Source organism: Calonectris borealis, chromosome 2 (assembly GCF_964195595.1).
Source record: "Calonectris borealis chromosome 2, bCalBor7.hap1.2, whole genome shotgun sequence".
In the NCBI taxonomy this organism is placed as follows: domain Eukaryota; kingdom Metazoa; phylum Chordata; class Aves; order Procellariiformes; family Procellariidae; genus Calonectris; species Calonectris borealis.
The window spans coordinates 41721348-41733546 of record NC_134313.1 but is presented as its reverse complement, the minus strand read 5'-3'; the positions used below and the strand labels follow the sequence as shown (position 1 = coordinate 41733546).

Genomic DNA, 12199 nt, shown 5'->3' with positions numbered 1-12199 from the left:
TTAACAGTAGGACCAAGGGAGAATACTGGGCGCTGAAAATGGCATATCCCCAAGGAACAAGCACCATCTTCTCAAAGGTGCAGTTCTCCCAGAAGCAGTAGGAGCAGCATCTGTGCATATAGCTTTTAAGTTTCTAATTTGTCTGTAATTTCTCTGCAATCGCCAATATTCTGCGGGGATTCTAGGGTGCTTTTTTTTAATGTGTGTTTTCTTTTCCCTTGCAAAGGCCCAACTCTCCTCTCTGAAAGCCCATATGCTCCTGTCCTGTTTGACTTTAGCGTGCAGGAAATGGCCTCTGTCCAATTAGCAGCATGGGAATTAGCACTGCTCGAAATTCGCTACTCCCCACCGTATTCCCCTCTGAGAGTGCTGAACTTCAGTGCTCAATTTTCTGTCTGTCTCTCTCTTGCTTTTTTAAACAGCACCACGAAGATTGAATGCATAGGAAGCTATTAGAAAAGCACTGTTAATACTGAAGTCAGGAGATGCAGCTGTTAAATTCCTAGGGATTTTAGCACAGAGGTATTTCAGGTGAGTTGTGTTTTCAAGTTGCATTTTTTTCTGGCTTAGTATGTATCATTTATCTTGTAAGATGTTAATAGTGTTGGCAGTTCTTACAGTTCATCATGAACTCATAATATTTGATACTTTACTTAAGCCTGAGCCTCTGGAGTCCTGTGAATAACATAAAAATCTCAGTTTTAGCACCCTCACGTTTGTGAAAAACATGTTGAGCATCATCAAAATGCAAATGGAAAACGTAAAATAATGAAACAATCACAATTCCATACATACACCTATATACATGAATGTATATGTTTATACCTAAATCAATATTTTTAAAGCCAACTGTATGATGTTTTACTGGGGTGGGGAGAAAGCAACACATGCTCTTTGTATGCTTGGGATTGACATTTCTGCATGAACACCATGAGTCATAAAAAGGAGGAATTCATCTGAGATAACATAATTACAATACCTCATTTTCAATGTCCTGTGCTTGAGCCTTTTTACCAGTGTGACTTTAATGTGATACGTTTCTGTGACGGTGCATATTTACTGTATAAAAGAGATAGCTAGCGCTCTTTTGTGATGAATGCAAAGCATGCAAAGGAAACTTTTTATTTAGGCTGCTGGACACAGACCAAAGCTGTGGTTTTTCCTAGCTGTCTAGCTCCCAGACTGACTCTCACAGTGGGTGCCTAGTGTCACTGTAATGGGTTTCTCGAAGTCCTGGCCTGGATTAGGCAGTTACAGATCAGAGTGAAATGCCGACTACATTACACATAGCTTACCTTTTTTCACAGCAATTTTGAAAAAAATTTATTTAAAGCACGCTTTAAAAAGGTTGCAATGAAAAGCACATCTCGAGTGCGAGGCAGTAAGTCCCTGCTATGTCTTTTGCTATTCGCCCACAATCACAGACAAAATTAAACCTCATTATTGTAATTGTTTAATTACCTTGTGCCAAGCAATGTCTGCTAAGGCCAGGCTCCAGTTGCACTGGATATTCTACAAAACCATTTTCAGGCCCAGGGCCTAATATGTAAGTTATAAACCACGGTGACTGGGAGAAACTGATGGAAAGGCAGAAAAGCATTTGTTTAGACTGATAAAAAATTGGGTGGGGGGTATTGACCTTCCCTCTCCTCCTCCGCTGGGAAGTCGTTGAAGGTGTCTGGTATATCAGAAGACATTTTAGGGATTTTCTTTCCCATTTTCACTGGGAGAGAAACATGTGGTTGAGTCACCATCCCTGGAAGTATTTAAAAGACGTGTAGATGTGGCGCTTAGGGACATGGTGTAGTGGGCATGGTGTGTTGGGTTGACGGTTGGACACGATGATCTTAGAGGTCTTTTCCAACCTTAACAATTCTATGATTCTATGTGATGTCCCGTGCATTCGTGTTACCAAACGCCGAGAACAGGTTCTCTCTTTTCTCTAGATGCAAAGCTGGGCCGGGCCTACACGGACACAAAACAAGGGAGGCCACCTGGGTGCTGCAAGAGAAGTCAAGATTTCCAAATATCTTCTCATTCTGAGCTGGAACAAAGTGGAAACGTTTTGCCAAAACAGGGGAGAGAGCGCATTGGTGAGCGAGCTGAACGGCGTTGCAGGAGGCTTACGTAGCGCTCTGGAGATTAGCACAACCCCTCCCTAAGGTGCAAATGGTGTTGAACTGGGAAGAGTTTGGCCACATGAGAACACAAGGTAGTGTGACCAGGAGATGGTAGCTGGATGGCAAAAGTAAATGGATGAGGCAGCCCAGAGGCCCATTTTCCATGATGAGGAGCTCATGCTCTGTCATCCAGTGGTGGGAAATTAGGTAAGAGAGCCCTAGGAAAGGATCTGGACAACAGTGCTGTAACACAGGACTGAGAGACACGAGTAGCCTTTAGAATAACACTGTTTTCCTTTCCATATTCAAGAAAGATTTACTTCTGTTTTTATTTGAGGAAGAAACTGACTTTTATTCACATACTATTTAGCCAAACCAAGACCATGGGCAGATATTATCCAAAATGTGTAAAACAGGAGACTAATATTTATAGGCGTCCCTGGCAGTGTACAGCTTCACCTCAGTGTTTGACACCAAAAAATTCTTTGGTCAGTGTAAGTGCATCACACCTGTGTCAGGGTTTGAGCTGCTAATTTATACAAGCAGTGTGGACCCATTCCCACAGTGTCCTTTCCTAAGAAGACCTCGGCATGTTTGCTAAGACTTGCACAGCACCAACCCCATACTGTCCCAGGAATTAGTTATTATAACACCGTGGTCATATTTAGACATTTTTGTAAAAGGATTTTCTTCAAATCTAAAGCCCACTTATGGGTCATTGTCCCTCAAATGTGCACCTGACTGTGTTGTAAGGAGCCTGTTGTCATCTGTCCTTCCCCTTTGGAGGGCCCATGACCTAGCTGGACACAAGGGCTGTCCCCAGGTGCCCGGGATGCTATTGTGCCTCTCATGAGCTGTGTGAGAGGAGGTGACGCTGTTGCTCAGGTGTGACAGCAGCGAGGGTGGTGGGTGGCCTGGCATGCCGGGAGCGGGTATGTCCTCCCCGTGCGCGAGGGTGCTGGGGGAAGGAAGGGTGGGTGGCTCGGCATCAGCCCTGATACACACCCGCGCGGGGGCATTGGGTCCTCCCTTAATTAGCCGTGGCCTGTGGTCATTGACAGGCTCTCGGCCATTTTAATGAAAAGATGTGTTCTAACAGTGACCTTGATCTAACCGGGAGGTGCCAATCACAGTGAGAATGACTGTCATGACAATCATCGCCGGCACGTGGGGGGCCTGAGGACCAGCGGAAAGGCAGGCAGCACTATGCACAGCCTCTGCGGCTTCATCCCACAGCAGGTTAGAGGAAGCCCCCGAGCCTGGAGGAAAGGAATTTAGATTTTCCTTCACACCATGCGCTCAGGTCCTGGTCTGAGGAATTACCTCTTCCGTGGGGTCTTCACCCCTTAGTAACTGCACAAATGTCTCCTCCGTCCCTCCTCTGCTTGCGCTGACCCTGTCCTCCAGCAGCCTCGGCTGGCTGTGCCCGAGCTCCCGTGCAGCCCTGCCCGCCGCCGCAGCACCCCGGGGCACTGCGACGGGACGCCCCGGCTCTGGGGGTCCCGCGTGGGGGCTCCCGCTCCCTCTCCCCAAAACCCCTTCTTTGTTCTGCGCCTTCATTCCCTATTCATGTGATCACCTCGGTGCGATGCTGTCTCTCTCCTTCCCTGACTCTGCAGGAATCAGCGGTAGCTTCCCTCTCCATCTGCCGCTGCAGAAGGCTCCTGGGCTGCGCTCTGCCCTTCCCCCAGTATTTGTAGGTCTCTCCCTCCCTCCTCACCCTCTCCTCCCCCCTTCCCCCCCGCAAAAGTCCTCAAGAGTCAGCTGTCACTTGTTTTTATTTTCTCCCGGCTCCTGTAGCACGGTCACATCTGACTTGCCTGCGCTATTCCTCCGTGGCTGGGGGAAAACGTGGCCAACTTTTGCCTGGTGTCAGTTTAGCAGCCTGGGCCTCCTCCTCCTCCCTCGGGGTCGTGGAAGCCGTTGCCGCACTGTCTCCCCTCCTTTCTCATCATGGCTGGGCTGCAGCTGGCGTGACTGGTTTGAGTAAATCTGGGGCCCCCCGCGAAGCTGCTCAAATGAGTTTGCCTCCCCCTCCCCTCCCCCTGCCCCTGTGAGGGTCTGTGTGACTTTTCCCCCCTTCCCCCTCCCCTCGACGGGGAGGAAGGCCAGTCCGATCCGGAGATGGAGTCGGGAACGGTGGTGGTGGTGAACGGGGAGCTCACGGCAATTGCGGGGGGCAGGCAGTGCCTCCCGGGATAAATCGAGGGTTTTCCGAGGTGCCCTCACTGCAGCCGGGGAGGTGCCTGCTGCCTTGTGGGGCTTGGCCAGAACAAAGCTCCGGTGGCTCCACCAGCACCCCAAGGGTGAGCGGACATCCCTGCCGCTGGGCTCCAGCACGCCCCGGCCTTCCCACGGCCCATCCCCGTACTGCCCGGCCGGGACCGCCGGGGTCTCCCAGTCCTTAATGAATTGACCCTTTCCTGCTTTCCTGCTTATCCTTTTACGATTGCCCTGGGGCACGGTTCATTTTACTCCCTCCTTTAATGAGTTAAAGGGGTCCAGTTGGAGGCTTTCCAAGACTAAGCTTCCTGCGTTTTTTTACCCTTTCTACAAGCTTAATGAATATGCCACCAAAAAGCTCATTAGATGTAATGTCAGTTCTATTTCTGGTGCTCCCTCTTGGAGAGACTGCGTCCTGCGCTGGCAGGGAGATGAACCCAATGAGAGTCACAAATAAATACCGAACACCTCCTGTCCCTTCTTTTCTGTCCTTCCCTTTTTCATGCTTAAACAGGAACAAAGGAAGATTCATGAGCCCTCCTAACTTCTCTCGCTGTTCATTTACCTGAGAGGGTTTTCTCTCTCGGCCCCTCGGACTAAAACCGATGGCCTGGGCTTTTTGCTCCTTGTTGCTGCCCTGGCTGCTGCCGTGGCAGGGGGCGGGGGCGGTGGTGTGTGGCGGAGAGGTGAGAAGCGCCGGGCTGCGAGGTGGAAGTGGAGCCTTTAAAGAGCGATGCAAACCACGGTGCTTCTGGGAAGCGATCAGCCCTGTTTACTGCAGGTGAATCAGAGCTCCATGACTGGTGAATCACTGGAGTATTTGACATGTCAGAGCGGTGGAAAATGATTCATCGGAGGTTTGATCTCTGGAGAATAGGGTTTTTTTCCCCTACCAAGGAAATTTGGGATTGCTTCAGGGTTTGTCTGGGTCCCCCCCTGCCCTCCAGGGAAACAGGCGTTCACAGAGACAGACAGGCAGAATGGAGGGGGGGGGGAAAGAAATTTAAAGATGCAGTTAGTTGGTTGGGAACAGTTCCCTCCCGCTGCCTGTCCTTGGCTATCGCTTGTCACATATATGTGAGTTGCAACTAGTCTCCAGGAAGGGAGAAGCAGCCGAAGGGAGAGGATGTGGTTACTCTGCAATATATGAATATATGTATCTCCGCTACGAAGTTGCAAAATGCATCCCACTTACCTTGTGAGCCCCTTGAACCCTACCAAAAGGTGTAGGAGAAAAGTTCTTCTTCTGCCTTTGTATTTCACTTTCTACAGATGTATTTTTCAACGTAACGTTATTTTGTCATCTGCGTTACAATCATCTGGTGAGGAGGCCTTTTATTTTGGGAATGAGTATTCTCAGCTCTAGGAATTGTAGAATATAATATGGCTTTTGATGCAGCAGGAGCACTAACGCCCTCATAAAAAATCCTATTTGTGTTTGAATTTGAACAAGGTATTACAATGATTTAAAGGGTGCAAGTCAGAAGTATGCGAAGATTAGTGGCCTCCTATTGGTCTTAATCTTGTTCCCTTACCATTTTCAAAGATGTATTAATAGCTTCAATTTTTAATTTGAATTTTCCTTCCCTGTAAGGTATCATTAAGTTGAAAGGTGCAAATGAATGACAGTGGTAATTTGGTCTGCTTGAATGTCTGTGCCTAATATCGGAGGGTCAGATGTTTCCAAGTTGGTTTCCCATGTGGATATCAGTTATAGAGTAGACTGTGTCTGTACCTCCAGGGGCGTGGAGAAGGCGACAGTGGCCATAAGTCACCTTTAACTTTCTAGGCTTTCTCTTTCCAGGCTGTTTCAGGGCTGGAACAGCCCCCTATTACTTACTTTTGTCTACTTTCTTTAGTGCACGTCTCAGAAGACAGCCACGCACTTGCTGGGTATGGCCCCTTGGTGTGAGTGCAGGTCCCCAGTTTGCAGAACGAGGCCGCCCATCACGAGCACGTGCAGACAGAAGTGTTGGCTAACACTCTTCTGCAAAGTACCTGCTCTAAAAATGATGCTACCTAGATACTAATAACTGTTTCCTTTTATATTTTGCATTATTATTATTTTATTCTAATTAATACTGTGATGGATAAAAGCTTCTTGCACAATTAAAATGATGAAGTAATAATATAGAAGATGGGAATCTCTAGACCTAAGGGACGAAGGGAAGTAGCAATTAGTGGAGCTATCTTTAGCTCTTTGGCCCTTTGCAAGGACAACAGAGAGCTATTTAATATGGGGGTTGGGAAAGCGCTGTTTAAAAAAAATCTACTAGGAGAATACTCGTGCACTAAGTCTGAGTTCTCCCTTGTTCTCCCCAGCATCTATTCACTTCTAAAATAGCCCTGCGTTTCTTAGTTTTTTAAGATGAAAATGTCTTATATCCCTTAACCTTGTCTCCTCTGAGGGAGATAGAAATTCTACCAGGAAGCCCCGCAAGAGATTAGCACTACTGATATACTCACCACCATAGCTACCACCTCCTTATTTGTCTAGGAGCATGCTGTGTCTGGCAGCTGGTAAGAAAATAAATAAATAAACCCCAGGAATCAAATTCCTGAGGAATCTGGTCATTTCAAGGTTCCTCTATACATTCACAGGTTTTAAAGGCCAGAAGGTACAATTATATTCTGACCTCTGGTGCAACATAATCCATTGAATTTCTCCTAGTGTTGCTGGCACTCAGCCATATGAAATGAGTTTGTGCTCTTTAAAATCCTCTCCTCAGCTCTAGTCTCTTCTCTCAGACAATCCGCTCTTACCCCTCATGCTCTCCTGTTCAGTACTGTATGTGTGGGAGAGGGTGTTTTCAGGTCTTCTAACAGTAGCAGCCCCGGAGCAGGATGTATTTTACGTTAAAGCGGCACAGTGCGATCCTTTACCCTGTGCTTGCTGCTTCACCTCCGAGCCTTCACAGGCCATTTCAGCCTGGCTCCCAGAGGTGGGGACAGCCTTCACAGGTATATCACTGATATCCCCTCTCTGGATCCCCTCCACGGAGAGGTTTTAGGGCAATGTTTTTTCTCCCAGCGGGGAGGAGGGGTGGTACCTCTGCCAAATGGCTGGAGAGTAGTAGCACCGCAGCTGGAGGCTGGCTGGGCTAGAGCCACCGTGGCGTGTCTCAATACAGCCTCGGAGGGGGAGAGTTCATGTCTTTTCCCTTTATTTATTCCTGTGATGGCTGCGGTCTGGGGCCGGCCTGCCTCTCACAGGGACAGTGGCAGCCAGTGGCCAGCCCGGCTCACGGATCTGCTCTGTGCAGGGCTGGGAGCACATCGGTGTCAGGGGAGCAGGAAACCTCCTCCGGGCCCAAAGTGGGCAGAGCTGAAGCCCTGCAGCAAGCAGAGAACGGTTTCTCAGCGGCTGAAAAGGCTGGGAAGGGGACCTGGGTCGAAATCACTGGGCTGGGTAGAGCAGGGTCAGACCGCCCTTGGCCCTGAGTCAGAGCAGCCCTCCCGGCACACCTGGGCGGAAGAGATGACTGATTCCTGTAAAGGGGCTGAGTAACTTGTTTGTTTAGTCAGAGGATTATTACCTCCCCAGGAGGTTGGTCAAAGCCTGGCAGCTGCCTGCAGCCTGGCAGAAGGCTGTAAGTGAAAGGAAGGCTGAAGCCCCAACGTGGCTCCGAGGTGGGCAACCGGCAGCGGCTGCTCTCTGCTCACGCCCCTGCGCTTGCTACGGCAGCGGCGTTGCATTTACCTCGGCGCAGATAAGGGCTGAGTCTGGCTCCGTGTCTGCAAATGTTAAAACAGTTCTCTCTCCCGTTCAGTTCTCTTACAACAAATTCCGCTTCCACACGGGCTTCATAGATTTAGTTGGAAAGTCTGAACTGAGATTCTCTCTGTATCCTCAAATGCTACAGGGGTGAAACACGTATTCTGCACTCTGAATCAGCAAGAGTGACTTTTTGGCCATGCTTTACATCTGCCCTAAATTGTGTGGTTTTTTGGAAGGCAGCGTAGTTAGGAATACATCAAACGAAGATTTGCCCCTCTACCATTCTGTGTGTGCCAGAGCTCCTGCAACTTCACCCGACGTCTTCAAATACATGTTGCCTCTGAGTTAAAGCCTCACCTCTTAGAGCTGAACGATCACAAGGGGCTGCTCTTCCTTTTTTTGGTCTGTTTATTTACTTACCTATTCGTTTAGGGCAGATGTCTATCTATTCTGGCTGGGCAGCAAAGCTTGAAGGCTCAAGCCAGGGAGCGAATAAAAAGAACCCCAACTGTATTATTTCAAAAAAATCTCATGATCTGTTAAGCGTGTCTCCCTGTCTGCTGAGGACCCGGCTGGTGCTTTTGGACTGATTGGTTGGCAGGACTGCCATTTCCAACAGTTTTCCAGCCTTTCCACAGGAGCGGTGATGTGGTTTATATATTTCAGTCTGTGCTTCAGCCTGCTGCTGTCTTTAAAATGGCTGAAAGTCCTTAGCGTAGGGAGTAGCTGTGCCTAAAAATCCCTTCGTGTGGTGCCCTCTTTTCCACAGCTGCGATTCACTTACCATTATAAACAATGCGATAACTTAATTCTGATGGGCTGTTTTAATGTGCTATAAAATATAAATTTAGGCAGCATGTAAAATAAGCTTTTCCTGCCATATGACAGAAACCACAACTGTCTGGCATGGACAACACAAGCCAGAACCTGAAAGGAAGCAAAGCACAAAGCCAGACATGATCTTTGATCATATGTTGTTTAAAATTAACAGCACAGATCATAACCACACTTAAATAACACATCTGTCTGGGGGTTAGATAGTAACACACAATATGCTTTTTTAATTCATTATGCATTTGAATCTCTCCCAAGTAACAGGTGGTTTTCTGACAACGCAGCCTGCCAAAAAAGCGCTTGAGAAAGGGCTGGCTGATGGTTATCCTGGGAGGTGAGGTAGCCTGGGTTCCTGGATAGCAACAAGCCCTGGCTCTCTTAACTCTTTTCCTGCTGGTTCTCCATCGGCTCCTGCCGTAATGAATGCCCTGCCTGCGTTACCGCACCTGTATTCGAGCTGTCAGAGGGAAAGCCGCGTCTTGAGGCAGGGCAGCAGAGGTTTGGGGTCTGCGCCCCGGGGCCGAGGACCCGCGCCACCCAGGCAGTGCTGTGGGTGCCAGCCCGGCTGGCGAGCAGGTTAAAGGGGTGGGACTGGCCTGACCGAACAAGGCTTCTTCAGAGGAGGTGTCCAACTAAATGACCTCAGAGACCCTTTATGGCCACCGGAGAGGAAATGGCATCTTTGGAGGGCAACTAGTCCCGGGCCGTAACTGTCTCAAACAGAGGTGTCTGCGCCCACAGGGGTCCTGCTTGTCCCCCTGAACCGTGAAGGGGCGTGATGAGCCTGGATGGTGACGTTTACACCGCAAGCAGGGGTTGGAGGGGTGAATCACACCCAAGCTGCTCACACACTGCTCTGGGAGGGCTCAGGCCACCCGGACTGCATCATGGTGGCCATGTTGCCCTCTACCCAGAATATGTCTGAACAGGTTGGGGTGTGCCATGGCAGGCATGCCCCAGGCCTCTGCCAGCTGCTGTTTGCAGACCCCTTCGAGGTGGAGGGAGGTCGTTGCTCTGCCAGGCTTGGTGTCCCACCGAACAGTGACCAGCACCCGGTCCGAGAGAGGGACGTGTAAAACCTGTTGCACCTTGCTTTTCCCTGCAAGAGAGGCTGCTCAGATGATCCAGCTACAGCATGAGGCAGGGATATGATTAACATTACACATCACAGCAACCGCTAGAGCTTATAAAATTAGCTGCATCTTTTAAAAATCTAGCTGCAATATCTGGAGTCCGACACACATCCCGCTGCACGGCTCCCTGGGGCCCTGCCATGGGGTTTCTGGTGCGGAGCCTGCCGGCTCTCTAAGCTGGTAGGGAGGGGAATGCGATGTGGCCCCACTTCTCCCCTTGCTTCTTTGAATCCCCTCTGGGCAGACTTTAGGAGATCTGTCTGTGCCTCTGGCAATCTTGCAAGCTCTCGGTAGGGGGAAGAGTCCTGGCCTCAGCCCTTGTGTCGTGAGGTGAGATCAACTCCAGCAGTAATGGATTTGTGTCCCTTCATATACTCCAATTATAATAGTCATTCATTTTGACCTGTTCCTTGTATAAGCAGCTGCTCTGGGAGGCGGGGGAAGGAGAGATGTGACTTCCTCCAGGGATTGCTCATAGTAGTTCCCATTTTTGGCCAAATAAACTCACCAAAGGGTGATGGAAAGCCTTTCCCTCTTGCCGGGAGCTCTTTGAGCCTTGTACCCCCAGGGCCGAGGGGAACATCCTCCTTCAGGTACTTGATACCAGCATGCCTTACCACCGGTGCTTGGTGAGACCTCCTCCAGACTGGCCAGGCCAGGGGGGCCAAGCTTTGTAACCTGGGAACGGAGCAGAAGACGTTCAGCCTAGCTCCTTTCCCACATCTAATAACACGTGAGCCCTCAAGGTCCTCCTGGGTCACTTGTCACATGTAGTTCAGGTTGATGTCTGCCCAGAACAGATTTCCAGATCAGCGGCCGCTGCTGCTGAGATGAAGTTTGTTAAAACGAACTTCTCAAACACACTTTGTGAGGTTAAGTAGAGTCCGTGGAGGCACAGGTAGGTAGTTACTGGGAGTTGTGGTGTGATTTGATCCTGGCCACCCTGTTAGTCACAAGGAGGCTTTGAGAAATCCTGGCACTGAGTTTGGAGAGTTAACAAGCCCTGAGTCCCGCTCTTTCTTTTTGCTGTGAATTCCTCCTCCTTCTCACACATTCATCACACTGGTCTGCTTTGCCCAGCGCTCGGGTAGGGATCAGCACTGGGATTACGTAGCACAGCAGAGCTAACAGGGCTCCTAGACTCCTGTAAATGACAATGATACGAGATCCTGAAGAAAAGGTGTTTGGGTTTTGGGGCTTTGATTTGAGCTTTTTGCCTGCTGGGCGAGCAGAGGCTTGCAGATCCTCTGATGCATATGGTTATAGGCGGGAGAGGGGCGCAGTCACCAGCACTACTAACCACAAAAGTCACTTTTCTCGCTGGTTGCAAATTAGGGGACTTTCTAGGAACAGCACCTGTGCAAAGTGCACACACACAAAACATCACCGCTCGCAAACCGAACTGCTGGGGATTGCCCGGGCAGCCCCCGCACTGCCGCCCTGCAGCCCCCGGCACCCCTCCTCTCCCCTGCACCCCCTGGGCAGGGGAAGGAGGGATTTCCCCCAGGTCTAACGCCTGCAACCGCAGGAGGAAGTCGTTCCCCAGTGCTTGCGGAAGAGATGAACCACCTCGCCAGGGCATGAGAAGGCACATGCATTTAGGAACCTGGTGTGGGGAAAGGAAGAGCCATCTGAGCGGTCAACCTGGCTGCAGGGGTGCCGGAAAAACAGGGTCCCCCGTCAGCCAGGTTGAAAGCCGAGCCTTGCCTGGCACGTTTGTGCACGGTGTGTGTACACGTGTGGCGGGCACCCGGCTGCTTTTGGAGAGGCGTGAAGCCCCCGGCAGGCCGGGGGCTCCCCGGAGCTGCTGCTGCCCACCAGCCCAGTGTCGCGGCGCGTCGGCAGAGCGCAGCTGTCAGCCGCCGTCCGGGGGGACCAGGCTGCGTGTTTACATGAGCGATCATATGGTAACCTCTTCCAACTCGTGGGCAACTCGCAGGGTTACCTCATCTGCAGTCGAATTACCTCATCGATGTGAAATGCAGTGAGTGCAAGGCGGGAGCAAGGCAGGCTGCTCTCAGGGGCACGACTCCCTCAGCAGCAGGCTGCGGAGGAGCGGTCCTCTGCCCAGCCGCTCAGGAAATAAACTTGAAATCTGTTAGTTTTGCAGTTATCTCAATTCAAGAGGTCCCTCGTAAATCGGCTGGGTTTGCTTCGCAGCAGGAGAGGGC

At 50.3% G+C, this 12199-nt stretch overlaps 1 long non-coding RNA gene across 1 annotated transcript in view; it reads left to right on the top strand.

Moving 5' to 3' along the window:
- LOC142078185 (uncharacterized) overlaps nt 1-12199 on the top strand; it is a 55896-nt gene that overhangs the window by 8140 nt on the left and 35557 nt on the right. Inside the window, exons 3-4 of the long non-coding RNA XR_012672149.1 lie at nt 423-531; nt 1947-2212. This is a non-coding gene — a long non-coding RNA (uncharacterized LOC142078185). The remainder of the gene's footprint in view (nt 1-422; nt 532-1946; nt 2213-12199) is intronic.